At 42.1% G+C, this 20,016-nt stretch overlaps 2 long non-coding RNA genes across 2 annotated transcripts; one reads left to right on the forward strand and one right to left on the reverse strand.

Moving 5' to 3' along the window:
- The first annotated feature begins 354 nt into the window (after window positions 1-354).
- LOC147152100 (uncharacterized) lies at window positions 355-969 on the forward strand. Its single transcript, XR_015085714.1, has 3 exons — window positions 355-392; window positions 473-534; window positions 821-969. It is a non-coding gene; the product is annotated as an uncharacterized LOC147152100 (long non-coding RNA).
- A 1,163-nt stretch (window positions 970-2,132) lies between these two features.
- Window positions 2,133-3,334, reverse strand: LOC147152101 (uncharacterized). Its single transcript, XR_015085713.1, has 3 exons — window positions 2,975-3,334; window positions 2,667-2,780; window positions 2,133-2,574 (listed from the first exon to the last, which is right to left on the reverse strand). It is a non-coding gene; the product is annotated as an uncharacterized LOC147152101 (long non-coding RNA).
- Window positions 3,335-20,016: the final 16,682 nt, after the last annotated feature.

Consider the following 20,016-nt stretch of genomic DNA (forward strand, 5'->3'; position numbering starts at 1 on the left):
CTTTTTCCGGTTATGTGTGTGGGTGGGTGTGTGTGTGTGTGTGCGTGCGTGGGGGTGTGTGTGTGGGGGGGTGTGTGCGTGCGTGTGAGTGCAGGTGTGCTTGTGGATATCTGTCTTTGTGTATATTGTGAGTGGGGAGGGAAGGCGGGAGTGGGTTTTCCTTTTTATGTTGTATTTTGATGTTTTTAGTGTAACACTTTGAGTTGCATTTCATGTGTGAAAAGTGCTATATAAATAAGATTTGATTTGATTTGACAATGAATCTCTGCTGTTTTCACAGTGTGTACATCTGGATGACTTGTTGTTAGTGCTGCATAATTAATTAAATAATGCTATCATTTGTATCATATTCCAGAGATACAGTGGGACATTCAACAATTCAGCCTGGACAGGTACTAAGGAAGGGTGCACCGGGCTAAAGTTTCTTACCTTCACTGTTGTTGTTTTTTTACAATTTAATTTGTTTTTTTAGATATCTGATACTGATAATGTTGGTCCACCAGAAACAAATCAAGACAATATTTCTTGCTACAGGTAAGTTTAAAAATAAATAAATAAAAAGGAAATGTTTAATGTTTTGATGTTTTCGCCTTCTCAACAGTAGATAGGCAGACCTGTATTCACCAGGTGTTGAGGAAGACATGGAGGAGCTGGTTAATGTTGATGTGGAGAACTACCAACACGCAGCAGTGCAAATTGAGCTTTATAATGTTTTTTTTGTTTTAAGTACAATATTTTTGGTGTGTAAATGATTTTTGTTAAGTAGGAAATGTCCCACTGTCTGGGATATCCACAAATTTGATTTTTTTTTAAATTGCAGGAAGGAGCTGACACTAACCCTTCCAGACATTGTCGCAAACCTGTCATGTCTTATTGACCACACGAGAGTCAGCAGGTTCAACATCTCAAGGGCTAATGTTCGGGATGGAGCAGTCGGAGGCTTCCCGTGCACAACGTACTCTGAAACCTGTGACAATGCTGGTAAGATTTACTGATGATGCTGATGTTTTTGAGGAGAGAATTGACACAGGTGGTCCAAGACGAGAGTTTCTAATTCTGCTAACGAAACACCTTAAAGGCCAGCTCATTTTCGATGGACCAGATGGACATCGATTCCTGGTCCACAATGCAAACAGTCTGCTTAGGGTTACATACTACACCAGACATGTCCAGCTGCGGTCCTCAAGGGCCGCTTTCCTGCCGGCTTTCCATTTGTCCCTGCTGCAACACACCTGATTGAAATGATCAGCTCATCAGCAAGCTCTGAAGAAGCTTGACAACAATCATGATCTTTCTAATCAGGTGTGGTTTGCTACAGTGTATTTCCAGAGCGAAGAAGAGAGAGAGGTGAATTACAGCGAGGTTGTTCTAAACTTCAATGAAGACATCCGCTAACGTGTCACTGCTGCAGTGCTGCGCACAGTTTGACTTTATACTCGCAGACACGATCCCCGGGACGGACTGCCCAGCTCTGGAATGGCATAATGTTACAGTGATATGGTTTGGTTTGGTGATGTGGTTTTACATAGTTACCCATGTATTTAAGACAATGTTTTCTTCCTGTATGTGTACACATAATTGGATTAAATTTAGTTTTGAGAGGATACGATTGCATCAAATTATGCATGATGAAAACTATGCAAGGATGCACCGTACATGCTGTTATTTACATGGGTTTTCTTAACCATTATTGTTATTCAGATTGAGAATGCTGCATCACTGTATGCTCTGAAAGAATCTATCATGAGACACTGCACAATGTTACAGATAGCAGGTAACAACTGCCTACAGGGCAGATTATCTCCTTGATTGTGAAGGTACCGGTATGTAAATTTTGTAACTAGTTCGGAGACGGCATCATCATAGTGTATCTTAATATTTTTTTGTTGCAGATGGTCAAGCTTCTGTGTCTTTGGAGGATGTGTTGATGTTTGCAACTGGACTGACTACACTTCTCCCATCTGGCTTGGAACCATACCCAAGAATCGAGTTTCTGGATGACTCTTCATTTCCAATGGCAAATACGTGTTCAGACACATTGAAATTGCCACTATTATACATACAGTGTATTTAAATCACAGAAGGACTTTGGTTTTCAAAATAGCCGAAGATTTGGATGTTTATAAGCCGAGAGTGCCATTCTAGTTTTAGCTTAGGAGCCACATACACAACTCATAAAAAATTATGGATGGATATTGAGCTTTTGGGTTAAACTTCAGGATAACAGATTGTTTAATGTTTTAGTACTTTTTTAGTATCTCACTGGATTTAATTGATTTCACTGTGAAATAAAGCGATGAGTCGAAGTTTCATTTACTTTTTGATCAAAAAGTGCATTGTCACAACAATTAATTAATAGATAAATGTTTCAATTCACAGCTGAGAGATTCCCAAAAGTCTCAAATACAGTTCAGATGCAGACTGACAGTCTTTTGGCTTCTGGAACCTAGTTTGGCAAGTCCAAGTACTCCAGCATGTTTGGGTCAACACAAGGAGTCACCGACAGATGAGCCTCTGGAAAGGGCTTCTAATTTAGCCTGTTGAATTTTGAAACCACAGTCTCTGGACCCAAACCTACAGTGTTAAAATAGATTGTATTAATTCAAATATAAGTAATGCAATTACAAGTAATAAATGCAATTATTGATTCTTCACAAATGTATTACCGGTGTGGTATGGCATGTAGTATAGTTCATTGGGGATGCCTCCTGGACAGGATGCTGCTCTGGAAGGGCGGATCCTGTGACTGTTCCACAGTCTCACACAATACCCAAGTACTTCTGAAGAACATTATGAAAGCGATATCTCAACATTGCTACTCGTGACTCTCATTGAAGTATCCAGCATCCGTGAGGTCTGCAAGAAGCTCCATCCAGAACTGACACTCATAGATTGTGGACAAGAAGTAATTTTATGCAGATAAATAAGAATGAAAGCAATGGTTACTCGTGATACATTTATTCAGGCCACTTACCTTCCCTTTCTGAATGTAGACCACCAGGACTCAATCCATTGGTTGCTTGTTGATGATCCGTAATTGTGGCTAGACGCTCCAGAGTACAGTGGTACTCTACTTATGAAATTAATTGGTCCGGGAAGAAATTTCTTAAGTAAAAAATGTGTAAGTAGAGACGCATTTTCCATGTAAATGCCATAATCCTTTCTAAACCCCCCAATATTCAGTTGTTGTTTTATAAATGTTTTATAAAGCATAAAATGCATCAAAACATGTTCAGTAACAAATACATGTTACAATTACATTATTGCGCAATAAATGAGAGTTTTGCATAATGTAAAAACAAAGAATATAGTAAAGAATAAAAATGATGGTCGTTTTTATTTTAATTGCTGTCCTCATCGCTTTTTGCCCTATTTGTTTCATGTTCTCTCTCAGAAGTGGTTTTTGCAAGGCATTTTGTAAAGAACTGATTTGATAACGTGGCGACTGTCGATACATTACGGTCATATTCTTTGGTGAGATCAATCAAACGCATCCATTTTCATACTTTTCTATTATCTCTTGCTTTGTTTGGATGGACAAAAAAAACGATTTTCTTTTTTTCTTTTCCTCGTTTCTAATTCACGTAAAACTATCGGAACACCTCATGGCCCGAGGGGCGAATGACGAGGGCGCTGCATAGACATATCTATCACATATATATCTATCTACCTGTCTATCTACACACATAGACACATACGGTAGAGGTTCCTCTTAGCCAATGGGATGCCAGGAAGATGCTAGGTAATAGCCAATGACAGAGCAGCCATGAGTATGTTGCGTTCAGGAAACTCTGGAGCTGGGAGTATCAAACCATACTGTATTTTTACCCTTTATCCTGAAATTTCTTTCGTAACAGGAGGCAATATTTTCCTGTTGTGTCGTTTCGTAACTTGAAAATTTCATATGAAGAGACGTTCATAAGTAGAGTTACCGCTGTAGTTGTCATTATGGTGGTGCCGTAAAATACATAGAATTGCTGCCATGGTCCCGTTTTCCGTACCACAATCAGTTCTCATTCTCATGGGAATAAAGCTAAGGTTTCCCACACATGACAGGAAATAGTGGGGGATCACTACTGGGTTATTATTTGTTGGCCCATACGCAAGCCACAAAACCTTACGTGAAAATCCATTAATACATCCTGAAAGAGCCAAACCGAACGGCTTTAGTTTATTGTAACTGTCAGCGTGCCACATATAGTTCGGGCCCATGGAGTGGTCGGTTCTTCTTATAAAACGCCTGCATGCCCTCCTCTCGCAACGTCAAGGAGTAACTGCCGCAGCAAACTCATCACATCATCCCTCTTGATTCGCAATTCTTTTGTTTAAGTACCTGCCACATAGTGTGATAGCCAAACAGCTGTCCATGTCCTCCATGTTCTGATTGAATGGAGCAAAAGATGGCGTTTGTGGAGGAATAATTCTTTCTACGATATAACACGGCTTCTTTCAGATTGCTTTTCAAAGACATCATACAGGTCTGAACACCGTGTAAACGTGACATCATGTCCACGATGACAGCATACGAGTGGCCCTCGATCATCAAAATAGTTAACATACTCTTTCGGTAAACCTCGTCCTTCCATTTCTTGCGGTAAATTTCGCCCTTCCATCTGGCCCATATCCGTCGAAGACTCGAAAGAGCGACCACATGATATGCAAAAATGGGCCAAGCGGCTTATAACGTGTTGACCACAATGTGGGCAAATAAATCACATCAGCAGTAGCTTGAAATGTCGGGCTAAGTTCCTCTATCTGTAGTTGTCTCTTCTTTTTTGCTTAATGGTGTTTCAAAAACAGCACTTCCGGTCTCCGCCTGTCAATCTGCAATATGGTACATTCCCTTTCCAGTTTGTGTTCATTGTAATTTGTTTCGGCTTTTGTTAATGTGTTTCAGCTTTTGTTAATGTGTTTTCTGAAATGTTTATTTGTTTCGGCTTTTGTTCATTTGTTTTCTGATATGTTGTTTTGTTTTTACTTTTGTTTCATTTGTTTTCTGAAATGTTATTTTTATTTCAGCTTTTGTTAATTTGTTTTCTGAAATGTTAATTTGTTTTGGCTTTTGTTAATTTGTTTTCTGAAATGTTAATTTGTTTCATGCAATGTAAAAGTGTTTCACAGTTCGTTATTTTGTTTTGCACTTCTGCAGCCACCGTAGCTTTTATGTCAGAGATACAAAAAGACCGGAGACTTGGGGTGTAATACTGGGCATTTGGTGTGAGGTAAAAAGACAGATTCACTAGTAAAGACGGGGCCTGTGGAGCTCTCCCAGGTCAAACTGCCATTTTGATCAATGAAAGGCAGACACACCATATGTTCCTCCTGGCAAGTTCCGAAGTGCTACAAACAAGGGAACACTAGAATTCACTACTGCAGATTTGAGGGCTCTTTAGACATTCCCCTTTAGACAATAGCCCAGCTACATGAACAATAGGATCTATGCCTGAAGGGCAGGACAGGTATTTATCTAGAATGTCCACATGAAAAAGGTATTGCCACATCAAAGAGATATTCTCCCTTTTTGGTCTTACCACCGCACTCTTGGACAAAGGGGAGCTGACATCCATCCATAATCTGAACTGTTTATCCTATTTTCATATTTTAACACCTAGCGTAAAAAAAACTCATGGAGAGCAGTCACTGTGAAATAAAATACCATGAATCCATTTTCTTCCACATATCTGGGGTCACGTCATGGGGCCAGCAACCTAAGTAGAATACACGGACCCATATGCAGAGCTGGGCAGTCCGCCCCGGGGGAAAAAGGTCCGTCCCGGGTGGACGCCCATTTTTCGGCCGGAGGGTTGGGGGGTGATACGTATGGGAAAAAAAAGGGCAGACTAAGCAAGGGCAGAAAAAGGTGTTTGTCCTGACTCCTGGGCTGACCAATGGAAGTGCTTCTTGGCCCGGGTGTCTCCACCCATCCGTTCAGAGACTGACTGTTTGGATATTTCTTTGAATGTTTATTGAACAAAGGACCACAGGTCATAAACCTGAAACAAACAGATGAAAATGATTTCACAATGATTCAGTTATCTTTTAATGAATTACATATTTTACACAAATAAATTACATTATAAACAATTATGATATAAGATATATATATTTACAACTATTGTCAAGTCATTGCCACTGTTGAAAATGGATAGCACATAGTCTTTATTTTAACAACATATTAAATTTCATTTTAATTTTATTTTAATAAAACCAAAATAACTTCCAACTATAATTAACTACATCACCCATAATGCATAGCGCTATTGGCTCAAGCGCACAACGGCTCTCTGCCGCCTGTCAGTAACAATGCACCGCCTACAAGATCGCTACATACCAACAAGCTGTGTGCTCCTCCTGATTGATGGTTCAGGTAAAAGGACAGATGACAATCAGCTGGTATTTATAAGCATTGCACCGACACCACGAACATTCACAGAGCCATAAAAAAGAATAGCGAATCAAGGAAGTGTAAACGTGTTAGACTTAATGAAACCATTGATCATGTTTAGGATACATCAAATTATTGGCCAACAGCTACATAAATTTGTCCACTTTAATTCAGAAGTCTTAACACTAACCTATTACCAGAGCTGGGCACTTGACCCTTTTTTTCCACCCTTGCCCTGGTACCCTTCTGGCCTCGACCCCCCTCACTTATTAATAAAAATTATCACCCCCTGCCCTGTTCCACCCCCCGCCCCCCCAAAAAACAAACAAAAAAAACGTGCATGACACCGCCGCGGGAGGGATGCTAACTGAAGAGGTTTATTTAAAGACCATTAGCTGGCTAATTTACTATTCAAACCCGCTGTGGACACGCTTCAAACATGCTGCTTCAAACGTGCCACTAGTACTTACCCTGCTGCATGTGCTTCCATTGCGAGCCCTGGGGTTGGTTTTGTCATATTCTATAATTATTTGGGTCCAACAGACGACAAGTCTGCAAGCATTCAACAAGTTACTTATTTATTTTCCACACTTCCCCTCCTTCACACTTCCCGGTCTTTAAAATAAAAGCATACCAGCAAACCACTACACAGCAGGTTTGCTCCGGCGTATTTCCAGAGCAAGAGAGATAGAGAGAGAGAAAGGTGAATTGGAGCGAGATTTGTCAATTTCAATGAGAAAGTCCTGCTGTGTTGCTTGTGGTAGGAAAGACACCAGAAGAAGTGCATGAACTCCACCTTGATGTGCCAGCGTCATCCTTGAGTGCTGCACGCAGCTTGACTATACTCGTGGAGACAAGTTATTTTGAAACAATTAAGTTCCAAGTCGGGGGGCGTCGCTTCAAAAAGACAGCGACAACAATGGATATCGTGCCTGCTACAACCATAAAGGGACCGAGATGACTAGACGATGCATTTCATTTTATTGCGAAAACGATTTGGAAGTTGGCGGCTAAGGGGGAACGTGGGTGAGTAGCTTCTTTACACACACATACGTGACATACCACCCACACCGCTGCCAAACTAGTTTGCTTTGCAGCAGCAAAAGGCTGCGTGGTGCATCCTCTCCTCTGTGGGGAACTGTATGTCATCGAAACATGTGACATAATGGACCGATCAGAGCAGCAACAATTCCTGATGTGTGCGTAGCCTGTGTTGCGGACCTGTCCCCAACAGGACAATGCGTAGATCATGTGAATCAATGTAGCAGTTGTCGCTCGCACCGATGCGGGAGTAGAAATAAGCCTAAAAAGAAGCCTTTCACCAAGTAAGCTGAGATTCAACTTGGCCGCCTCGCAACTGTCACACGCACAAGGACCGATTAGTGGGCCAGACTAAAATCCACTTACGTAACGCGTTTACAATAAGGTCTGATGGGTATAAAACAAACCTAAAACAACATTATAATGGTGAAAGTTGGGAGAAAACGACAGCAACCATTTGGGATTATTTTGATTATGATTGTGTCTCGGACAAAAGCAAATGCATTGTCACGGAGACGGGTCTCGTGCGGCATATTGCTCGAGGGGAAAAACCTCTCTCCCTCTCTCTGTCTCTCTCTGTCTCTCTCACTCACTCACTCACTCACTCACTCACTCACTCACTCACTCACTCACTCACTCACTCACTCACTTCACTTCACTTCACTTCACGAACAACTTCAGCGAGTTTTGAAGATCGCGACTTCATGAAGCTAACAGAACCACATCATCAGAAAAAGCAGAGACGACCACCATGGGTGACAAACCAGACCCCCTCAATTCCTTGACTGTGCCTAAAAAGGTCTGACCATAAAAGTTATGAAAAGAATGAGCGACCAAAGGAAGCTAAGGGAGTCCTACCCTAATTGGAAACGCATCCGACTTCCTGTCGGCAAACTGTACTAAACTTTGTCATAAGTTCCAAACAGACCATATTAGGAGGGCCAGTTACCCATGCACGAGGACTCACTGAGGGACACGGTAGAATGGCCATCTCCAATCGCCACAAAACACATGTAGTCTGGTTTGACAAACTCCCATGCACCCTCCAGAACCCTTCTGAAGGTGAAGAGTAAGTTCACAGGTCCAGGACGTAACCACATACAAATTAAAGAACTTGTACATAACTGATTTCAAAGCAATGTTTACTTTCGGAATGGATGGAAATAAACCTTAACGATCAAATTGCCACCATCATGAAATCTGTTCAGACATATTTTTCTAACTTTTTACGGCCTTAGCTGTCATTGTGTCCACAGAATACATGTCCCATATTTCGGCATGCTTTCATTGGCGTGACTCCCAAGCAACACTTTGTTGCAATATATTTATACATTTGGGACACAGAGCAACATGCAGCAACAAGCCTGAGTTTGTCGTCAGTCTACATAAATGATTAAATTGTTGTTTTGCTCGGCGACTCCTGCCTCCAACCGTTTGGAATTTCCACACAGCATATGCTCTGCATTTTCTACAGTTTTGTGGTTATTTGTCTGTCACTATTACAGAGCCGCATTCTGGTTTAGCTGATGAACTACTACAATTAATTACTCCTACTAACTACAGCTCGTTCAAGGGACTTTGTGTGGGCAGGGAAATTTCCTGATATGACCCCGTCTGGACTGATGTATTGATACACTGCGAAAAATGAATAAGAAGATTTATAATACAGTTTGAACAAATTTGTTGGCCATTTATTGTTCAAAGGGTCTTAATACCTTTGGTGTTTGTCTGCCATCGTTTTTTTTTGTGTGTTTTTCTTAGAAAATTACATGTACAGGAGTATAGAATTATTTTACTAGCATTCGGTGTTTCCTCAGAGGGAGCCTGCTGCACAGGGAGCTGTGACTAGCTGTAGCCAAGGTCCATATTTTCAGTGTGCATGTGCACCTGCACACCACTTTTGCATCTAATTACTGCATGTCATTATTTTAACCCGTGTCTATGCGTGCGTGTGCTTGTGTTTGTGTATGTTCACGTGTGTGCATGCATGTGTGTGTGAGTGGATGAATGACGGGAGGGGGTTGATTTTAACCATGCACTGTGTTGCATTTTTTTGTATGAAAGTGCTTCATAAATAAAGTCTGATTTGAAGAAATTTCCGGTGGGGTGAGGGAGGCCAGATATACTGGTTATATCCGTGTATGGTTTAGCTGACACTATTCCAAGCGGCACAGAGACGCAGAGAAAGTCCGAATCAGGGCTTTCAGTAATCAGTGGAACATTGTCAGGAAGGCAGCCTTTGACTAATGAGAGGTGCTGACAGCCAGGCCACACACTCCCTTGGCTCTGCTGAGTGGGAGAGATCTGTTTTAGGGCCTTTGTCAGGTTAATTTTCTCTCCTCTCTACGCTCCTACTCCCTCTGCCTGAGACTGTTTCCTTCATTTTTGCTTTCTGTGTGTCAGGCAGAGCAATGACCAGTGGTCAACCCCAAGGACATCTCCTGGCATTCTTCATTGACAAATGATAATGTTTAACTTGCCCCTAAGGAATGTAAATTGCAGATCTAGCCTGAATGTTGCCAATAATAGGCATAAGTAGAGATATAGGGCCAGTAAGAAAAGTGAGAATTAACTGATGAAAGTTTGGCTCATCTGAAGCTGAGCCATGATTGATCGTTACCTGAGCTCTGAGCAACTGTGATGTCATTAGCGGTCGACAACAAGTGGCAAAATGGGTTCCCTGAGATGGACAAAAACAGGTGGATTTTAATGCTTAACTCATATTCCACAAACTGAATATTAATCAAAATGCCGTGTTCAAACTAGTGGGGCTGCATAGAATATTTTCCCGTAAAGAAAATTTTGCGGTTGACTTTCGCTTTAAGACAGATTCTTTAAGAGTTTGCATACAGATCATTCATTTTTTTAAAGAATGAATTTGCGTTACCTGGCAAAGATTTGCGTTCCCCCGGAAAAATTGCGAGATAACGCAAAGTTTTTTGCGAGGGAACGCATTTTTTAAAAATGCGTGTTTATGTACTTACGGGTCATTTTTCGGGTAAACATAAGCAACAAAAGGAGCGTTTTCAGCCGTGGGTGGGTTTAATGGAATTGCTTTGAAATTTGCTTGTAATACAAAGACCTAAAATCAGTTTTTGATATTAAGCACAGTTTCTCCGTCTCTGACGTACTGTCGTCTCTCAAACAGCCGCGCATTAGAGGCTAAGCTAGACTAGCTGCTAAACTGACCCGGAAGTACATAAACACACAGTTAAAACAAAATGTGTTCCCTTGCAAAAAAATGTGCGTTACTTCGCAATTTTATGCGAGGGAACGCAAATATATTTTTTTTTACTTCCATGTCACCTTAGGGGCTCCGTACTGGCAATAGCATCTCTGCAAAACACACAATTTGTTTGTATTCTTTGTTGTTTTTCCTTCTTACAATCTGACTGGCACAAATACTGTATATGTATATGTACAAAAAGTGCCACCATTTAAACCAGCTTGACACCAATTAACCCCAATCAAAGTGGTCCACTGGTGAGTTTTGTGGGAGTGTTACTGACTCGAGCCTTCTTTGCTGGCAGTCTTCCGTAAGGCCTACCCTTGAGCTAATCAGGCTGTCTCTCCCCACTACCCCCTGGGACAGCCCAGCCACCAACACACTTAATTGGTTCATTTGTTCAGTCATGTTTTGCTGAGCAGAGACAGAATGAGGGGATATGCTGCAGTGGACCCATTGTCTTCACACCCATCTCTGAGGATAAAAGAAAGTGACACATGAACGCTCTCCTAAATAGATAACGAATGGAAGTTAGATAAAGTGTTTAATAAGAAGACAAAGCCAATGCATTCTTGGTGCACAATGGAGGCTTACAGTAATTTCAATATAAAGTTTAGACATCAACAGAAAATCAGTAAGAAAATGTCAGCTCAACAGTGTACCCGTACATATACAGGTACATATGTAAACTGTACAGCAGAGGTTCTCTACCAGTGGTACTGTCACACTCCACAGGGGAGCATCTGCATCGTTTCAGGGTATAGATCAGGGGTAGGGAACTCCGATTCCTCGAGAGCCATATCCTGCCCGTTTTGGATCTGAGTCAGGTGTGTTGTAGTAGGCAGAGATCCAAAACAGGCAGGCTATGGCTCTCGAGGAACCGGAGTTCCCTACCCCTGGCATAGATGAAAACATTTTAAGTCATCTAAATAAGTGAGAAAAACAAATGATAATGTTTTTTCCCCTTGTTATCTGTATATTGTCTAGCAATCAGTCCAGGGTATATCTTCTAGTCAAAACAATGAAGACAAAGACAAATGGGAAATCCAGGTCCAGGAGTAAAAACCCTGCCACAGTTTGGCTTTAGCCACAGGTGCTTCTACTAAACTGGCAGGTAAACGAGGTCCCTGTGGCTAAAGCCAAACCGTGGCAGGGTTTTTTTACTTTCTGGACCTGGATTTCCCATCTCTGAAGACAATGCTGTCAAGTGATCTAAACCACAGTTGAGATTGTCCGAAAATGAGCAAAATACATGAGCCCTACTGTTTATTTGGTTGTAACATTGATTAAAACATTGATGGAAGGATAACCCGAAGTGAGCTTGTTAGTCAGAAAATGTGTTCTCCATGAAATAAACACATGCTGTAATGAAACGACCAGTCTCGGGATAATAGATGCCATACACAGCATGTGCTGCATTGCATTACTTGTATTTTCTCCCCAGCTGCTTCATTAATAAATGCTGAAAATATGTGAGGTCTCCTGGTTCCATTAAATTATTTTGAGTATTTTATGGGAATATTCTTTCCAGACACAATCTTACTGTATATATATTCCTATTTAAATGCATCAGTACCGGTAAGTACTTTTGACCAGGTACAGTCATTTCTTGTGAGAAAGTTAGAAACAACATGTGTCAAACTCAAGGCCCGGGTGCCAAATTAAGTCTGTGACATAATTTTATGCAGCCCACGAAGGCAAATCATGTGTCAATTTCATGTTTCTTGCAAATTGTCTTCACTTTGAACAACACTGATATGAGATATTGCAAGATTTGTTTCGTTACCACGCTCACATTTTAACAATTTTAAACAATGAAACACTTTGCAACTAATGCAAATGCAACTAATTATAATCCCCTGCCACCCGGAACCAGTACTAAAACTGCACCTCTGCGCCACATCGACCTTCGCTGTCACGTAGTCAGTCACTTAAAGCCCGGGTTTTTGCCTTTTTTCTGACTCATGATTCTGATCTGTGTTTTTGCCATCCACCTATAATTCCCGAGTCTACGGAGAGTGTCTCATTGCCTGCCTGCCGGTGCCGCGCACCTATAGACCACTTGCGCGCCTGTAGGACTACTTGCCACCACGCCTGGACTCAACTCCACTCCACTCCACTTCAATAAACAATTTGCACGCCAAACTGACTTTTCCCGTTTATGCACGTGGGTCCTCTTCCCGCATCCACGTACACTAACAGAAAATGAGTTTGACACCCCTGATTATACACTATCTGTCAATAAGGAATCACATTGTCACAATCTTTTAATAGAAAAAGGTGAAACCTTTATAATCTATGTCAGTGTGTGTCTGTGTGAGTGTGATGTGAAAAGAAGTTAATATAATGTTGAAACCATTTTTACATTTAATGGATTCTTGGATGCGGCACGGTGGTCGACTGGTTAGCACGTCCGCCTCACAGTTCAGAGGTCGTGGGTTCGATCCCGGCTCCGGCCTCCCTGTGTGGAGTTTGCATGTTCTCCCCGTGCCTGCGTGGTTTTTTCCGGGCACTCCGGTTTCCTCCCACATTCCAAAAACATGCATGGTAAGTTGATTGGATACTCTAAATTGCCCCTAGGTGTGATTGTGAGTGCGGATGTTTGTGTCTGTGTGCCCTGCGATTGGCTGGCAACCAGTTCAGGGTGTCCCCCGCCTACTGCCCAAAGACAGCTGGGATAGGCTCCAGCACGCCCCGCGACCCTTGTGAGGAGAAGCGGTACAGATAATGGATGGATGGATGGATTCTTGGATTAATGAATGGTTGAATTAGCTTCTTGGCCAATCTGTTCAAGATGGTTAAAATAAGGTGACTAAACATACTCTTTTTCATGGACATGTCCACTCTTACACATTGTCCGGGCGTCTGGAGGGGTTTTATAAATTCATGAATATCCCCGGCTTTAATTGTTTTCACGGGACCAAATAGTATGTATTTAATTTGACTGACGTTTTGTGTGACCAATGACAGGCGGAGTGACCGTGTGTGTGATGTCGTGGACACTGGTGAGGGAGAACCCGGAAGATAAAGGATGGAGCGAAGGTGTGGAGCAGTTGCGCTCAGCCACAAGCACATCATATTGCTCCTGAAATATGATGGAATGAAGCCCCAGTTGAATAAGCAAGCTATACGACATCCTGTAAATTCATCTGTGTTTCACCGCTGTGCTTGAATTCACTGGACCGAGAAGTGTGTTACGTTTACCAGTTGAACAAGCCAAACACAACGGGATTCAGTTTGCCTCTGACTACGGTTCGTAGCTTAAGACATTGACGAGCTTGACAACACTTGAAAAAGGTAACAGTGTGAAAAGCTTGCACATAAATGTTTTTGTGTCTAATAAAGATGCCCGCCAGAGATCTCAAAGCTCATGTGGACAAAAACACCCAAGAGGCTGTATGAGGAGAGAGCTCATCGGCAGAGTTAACTGAGTTCCTTGTTGTTTTCTTTGTTTAAATTAAAGACCCTGTGAGACTACTGATTTATTGTTTACATTATTACAGTGAAACGATAGTCAGAAATATTTTCTTGAAGATGGATTTTCTTTGAGTAAACTTTGAGTATCATTTCAGTATCTTTTTTGGAAATCAAGATATGGCCACAATAGTTAAATGGCAAACATGTTTTTAGCAGTTGGCTAAATGTGATGGATGGATTGGATTTAAATCCAATTCAAGTACAGCACAATGGTATGGATAGTAGAACGGTAAGTGTGATGACGCCATTCCTTGCCCCCTAACCTAATGGACGAGTTACCCTTTTTAAAGTTGTTAGCAAAGAAAGAATGAAGCAAAATAATGAGAAAATAGTTGGAGGAAATGAATTTGATCAGATTTCTGTCCAAACGCTTGCACTAACAACATTAACTTTATCTAATAACTTTTACCAAGCTATAGTGGGCTGTAATATTTAGATATTGTGGTCACTATATTAATGATAATAATGCATCAGTTTTATGTCTATTGTAACACTTTGAAGTTAGATACACATTTGGAATGACTAATTTTAATGAGTTTGGAAAATGCAAAATCATAAATTATGGTTTATTACTCTAATAGTAAAAAATGTGACAACAGATACATTTGTTGATACTAAACTATATAGCTTAAGTGGGTTAAGAAAAAAATATCGCATATTTTCTAATACAAAAATGTTTTTTTTTGCTTCTGCTTTATTTTCTCTGCGATTGGCTGGCAACCAATTCAGGGTGTCCCCTGCCTACTGCCCGAAGACAGCTGGGATAGGCTCCAGCACGCCCGCGACCCTTGTGAGGATAAGCGGTATAGATAATGGATGGATGGATGCTTTATTTTCTGTTTTTAACTCTGGGTGCCATTGTTATGCCGTTGGGCCTTGTTTCTTTTTAAGACTGTTGGCCTTGCCTCCTTCTTCCAGCTCATCTCAGCTAATCCACCACACACAGAGAGTGATCACCTTTAAATGGCAGGAACTGTATCCTGAGAATTTAAGATGATCAATGGGTGCTCCCCAACTGATTCATCAATTTTCCATTATTTTGTATTCATTTTCTTTTTGGTAATACATTTTTGCAACTCCTGCTCCATGTTTTCCGTCACCCGGTTTACATGTATCGTGGCGTATGTGCACGAAACAGACATGTTCCCCCTAAACTGCGCGTGTGCGTCACTGCGCGCTTCTCTCACCCTCTCAGCTCACACGACGACGCTGACGCGCACCACGCTCACACATTACATTTCTGCACCCATTCCTTCATCTAATTTGAGCTACAAACAGGACAATATTCCCACTTCCCTTACCGTTTCTGTATTGTGGACGAGAGTGCAAACTCTGTTCTACTATAGTTGGACGCAAACATTGACGGACATAATGACGAGACGCTGTAGGCGACACGCGGACCGCTCCATTCAGGAAGTCCAAACATGGGCGTAGTTTACGTTCGCCTTAAATAAGGGTCTTTCGCGCATTTCGGAGGCCGGCTGACTATAAATTTTTGTTTTATTAAATTCTTTGCCATTATTTATGAGTGGACAATGTGGGAGCATATTTATACAGATTATTTGGAGACTTAAAGAGACACTTGGATGATCTTAACATTGGCTCTTATATAATAGGTTTGCATGTAAAAATGACATCAGTACTAAAATGCCCACCTCAAAAGACTCTGTATAGTGATATAAGGGCTTTTTTTGTGATTAGGTTTATGACAAATTTCCCCGACCCTTTTTGGGGAGTGGTTTATGTTATGTTTTCAGTCTCAGCTGTCCACGTCACAGGAGGGAGCCAAGCGTGGTATTATTGCTCGCTTTGTCAGTTCTGTTGTCTAAAGCGGCGACCGATAGCCACCAAAATGCAAATGCACATTACTACTCTTGTCGACTTCAACCTGTGAAAGTATAAAAGTGTTCTGCACAATACTTTGGATTTATTGACATAAAACTTGATCTCATCATGATCACCTCCACAAAATCAAAAATACTGTGGCGATTGCTTTTCCACTTACACAGGCTGAAGCGAACAAGAGCATGAATGCGCACACGAACCCCGACTAGTTTATATTTCGGACATTTAGCGACACTAAACTCGTGTCAACTCCCAGGAGGGAGACGGCGGCTTGCAGCGAGCAGCAGGGCAGGCAGATTGGAGTTTTATAGCCCCACCCCCTTCCCTCCCCGGCTAAAGGTAGGATAACGGGACGGCTAATAGCAACAACTAGCTTCAGGCCGTTAAAACAAAAGGCGTTAGCACAACAACATTAGCTCCTTACTGTCCGTGCAGCGTGTAGAGGTGATCATGAGCCTGCATCTTCATGTCGCGGGGTTGCCTCCCAAGCAGTCACGTGCATTGTCAGATACCGCTTGCAGCCGCCAGCAAGCGTCAATGTTCAGCAAACAAAAAGTTCCAGCAAGGAGGCTGACTGCACAGCCGAGAGTGGCCGCATTGGAACGTACCGTTTCGGCTGTTACATTCCACGCCGTGTTGTCGGTCGAAAAACTGGGGCCATTCATCATCCAAATAAATGTGCACGTCTCCTCATTCCCACACCAGTATCTGTAAATATCCTGACTGGTGTTAAATGCCTCGCTCGTGATCAGCTAAGAAGCATGGTTTTTGTTTTTGTTTTGTTTTTTTTAAGCAAAGAAGCAGTGTGCGCTCATCGCAGCATAAATCTATGTAGGTCATGCTCATTCCTCATTCTTATAAATCAGCCACGGAGAGGTTAATCCTTTTGATATATTGAAGTGGTCGTTAGTAGGAATGTCCACATAAATTTTGGTGCCAATTGATCACCGTCTTTGGACGTTATAAGCAATGAAAGTACAATGATTTCCAATGCAGAGTTCTTAATCAGTCCCTCGTGACTCAAACCGAACAAGGATAGAACGGTAGGGGGTGCGGCCATTCTCCTCATTAACAAGAGGCGTTATTCATGGAGTCACTTATTTCCTAATTCCTCCCAAATTTATTGATAAAATAGAAAATGACAACTTTTTCCATTTTCCTGATCAAAAAATATATAAAATGAACTTGTTAGTGAAAACATGGCGATCCCGGTCCCACCATTCTTTAATTATGCTTAAAATCACCTGTGTGCTAAAATAAAGGTAAACTAGACCTGATTTTATTGACGTCGCAAATCTCTATTGAATGATATGTTCTATTGTGATAGATAGTGGGTTTCCATTTTTCTGCAACATAGCTACATCATGTAACATGTTCTGATCACAGGTTTTGGACACATGTGAATCTGGTTTGGCCGGCGTGTGCATGTCTGATGTGCTCACTACGGTCCAAGGAATGCTCAGCAGGGATTTTGTGTGAATCCTCAGACGCATGGAAAATTAAAGGGAACATAGGTAACAGCTATACTGACCGAGTCTTTTGTTGTTTATAATCGCCAATTGGGGTGCTTTCCAGCATGGTGGGTAGAATATATTGCTTCCGCTCCTGGCAGACATCCTGGTTTACATATTCTGCATTCACACTCTTCCTTCACGGCAAAAGCATTGACGCCGCAAACACGGTGGTCAACCTATGAAGTTAAAAAGGAAACTAAAACACTCTTCATTCCTCCATCAGTCCTCCATTTGTTCTCTAACGCATGGATTTACTTTGTCAGGACGCTTCCTGGATCCTGTTGATTCCTGCCAGGCCACTAATCTGCCCCTATTCCTCTTTCCATTGCTTGAGGTTTACTTCTTCTTTTGACTTTCCCAAACAGTTGAAAAAATTTGCTCGACTGCTAAAGTAGTCACAGTCAGTGGGGGGAAAAAATTGAAAAAAATAACATTTGCGTTTTATACCAGTTCTTTACATTTTAATTTTAACCAATGAAGATTTTTGTTTAGCCTCCATTTTGTTTTATTAAATTCTGCAGTGGTGGCCATTTTACTAAATTTTACCGGTTCGTCATTAGTCATCTGTCAGCGGCCTGGGTATCCGTCCGTCATTTGTCAGGCCATCACTTTTTCAAGCCGAACCAACCAGTAATCGTCGATTAGTCAGTCCCTCAGTCTGTCGGTCAGGTAGTTCGACTAGTAGTCCGTTACTACTATGGCTTACCTTAACCAGAATCCAGCTCCGCAATATGGCCATGGGGAAATAAAAGCCAACCCAAGTAGCGCAGTCCAACTTCTGTTTATAAATGCTCTTCAAAACTCGCTGAAGTTGTTCGTGAAGTGAGTGAGTGAGTGAGTGAGTGAGTGAGTGAGTGAGTGAGTGAGTGAGTGAGTGAGTGAGAGAGACAGAGAGAGGGAGAGAGGTTTTTCCCCTCGAGCAATATGCCGCACGAGACCCGTCTCCGTGACAATGCATTTGCTTTTGTCCGAGACACAATCATAATCAAAATAATCCCAAATGGTTGCTGTCGTTTTCTCCCAACTTTCACCATTATAATGTTGTTTTAGGTTTGTTTTATACCCATCAGACCTTATTGTAAACGCGTTACGTAAGTGGATTTTAGTCCGGTCCACTAATCGGCCCTTATGCGTGTGACAGTTGCGAGGCGGCCAAGTTGAATCTCAGCCTACTTGGTGAAAGGCTTCTTTTTAGGCTTATTTCTACTCCCGCATCAGTGCGAGCGACAACTGCTACATTGATTCACATGATCTACGCATTGTCCTGTTGGGGACAGGTCCGCAACACAGGCTACGCACACATCAGGAATTGTTGCTGCTCTGATCGGTCCATTATGTCACATGTTTCGATGACATACAGTTCCCCACAGAGGAGAGGATGCACCACGCAGCCTGTTGCTGCTGCAAAGCAAACTAGTTTGGCAGCGGTGTGGGTGGTATGTCACGTATGTGTGTGTAAAGAAGCTACTCACCCACGTTCCTCCTTAGCCGCCACCTTCCAGGTCGTTTTCGCAATAAAATTAAATGCATCATCTACTTATCCCGGTCCCTTTATGGTTGTAGCAGGCACGATATCCATTGTTGACGCTGTCTTTTTGACGCCCCCCCGACTTGGAACAGAACTGTTTCAAAACAACTTGTCTCCACGAGTACAGTCAAGCTGCGCGCAGCACTCAAGTATGACGCTGCCACATCAAGGTGGAGTTTATGCATTTCTTCTGGTGTCTACAAGCCACACAGCAGGACTTTCTCATTGAAATTAACGAATCTCGTTCTAATTCACCTCTCTCTCTCTCTCTTTCTCTCTCTCTCTCTCTCTCTCTCTCTCTCTCTCTCTCTCTCTCTCTCTCTCTCTCTCTCTCTCTCTCTCTCGCTCCGGAAATACGCCGTAGCAAACCTGCTGTGTAGTGGTTTGCTGGTATGCTTTTATTTTGAAGGCCGGGAAGTGTGAACTAGGACAAGTGTGGAAAATAAATAAGTAACCCGTTAAATGCTTGCAGACTTGTCGTCTGTTGGACTCAAATAATTATACAATACGACAAAACCAACCTCGGGGCTCGCAATGGAAGTAAGCACATGCAGCAAGGTAAGTACTAGTGGCGGGTTTGAAGCATGTTTGAAGCGTGTCCACAGCGAGTTTGAATAGTAAGTTAGCCAGCTAATGGTCCTTAAATATACCTCTTTCGTTAGCATCCCTCCCGCAGCGGCGTCATGCACGTTTTGTTTTTTTTAGGGGGGGTTTGTAACGGGGTGGGGGGATAGTTTTTATGAATAAGGGCGGGGGTCGAGGCCGGAAGGGTACCCAGGTCAAGGGTGGAGGGTTGCGGCCGGACCGGCAAAAAAGGGTCAAGTGCCCAGCTCTGCTTGCTTGATTCCAACTTCTCAGCCACTGTAATGTATAAACTAAATCTAACCGTACGTATGGTCAAACTGGGAGCCAAACATGTTGCCTCAATCAGTGTGTCCAATGAAATTAGCGACATTCAAGAGTTCAAAAGCCTGCCAGATGGGTCTTAATTGAGATTACT

The sequence above is a fragment of the Filicampus tigris genome, chromosome 2 (genome assembly GCF_054856515.1).
Source record: "Filicampus tigris isolate MCC_2025a chromosome 2, RoL_Ftig_1.0, whole genome shotgun sequence".
Taxonomy (NCBI): domain Eukaryota; kingdom Metazoa; phylum Chordata; class Actinopteri; order Syngnathiformes; family Syngnathidae; genus Filicampus; species Filicampus tigris.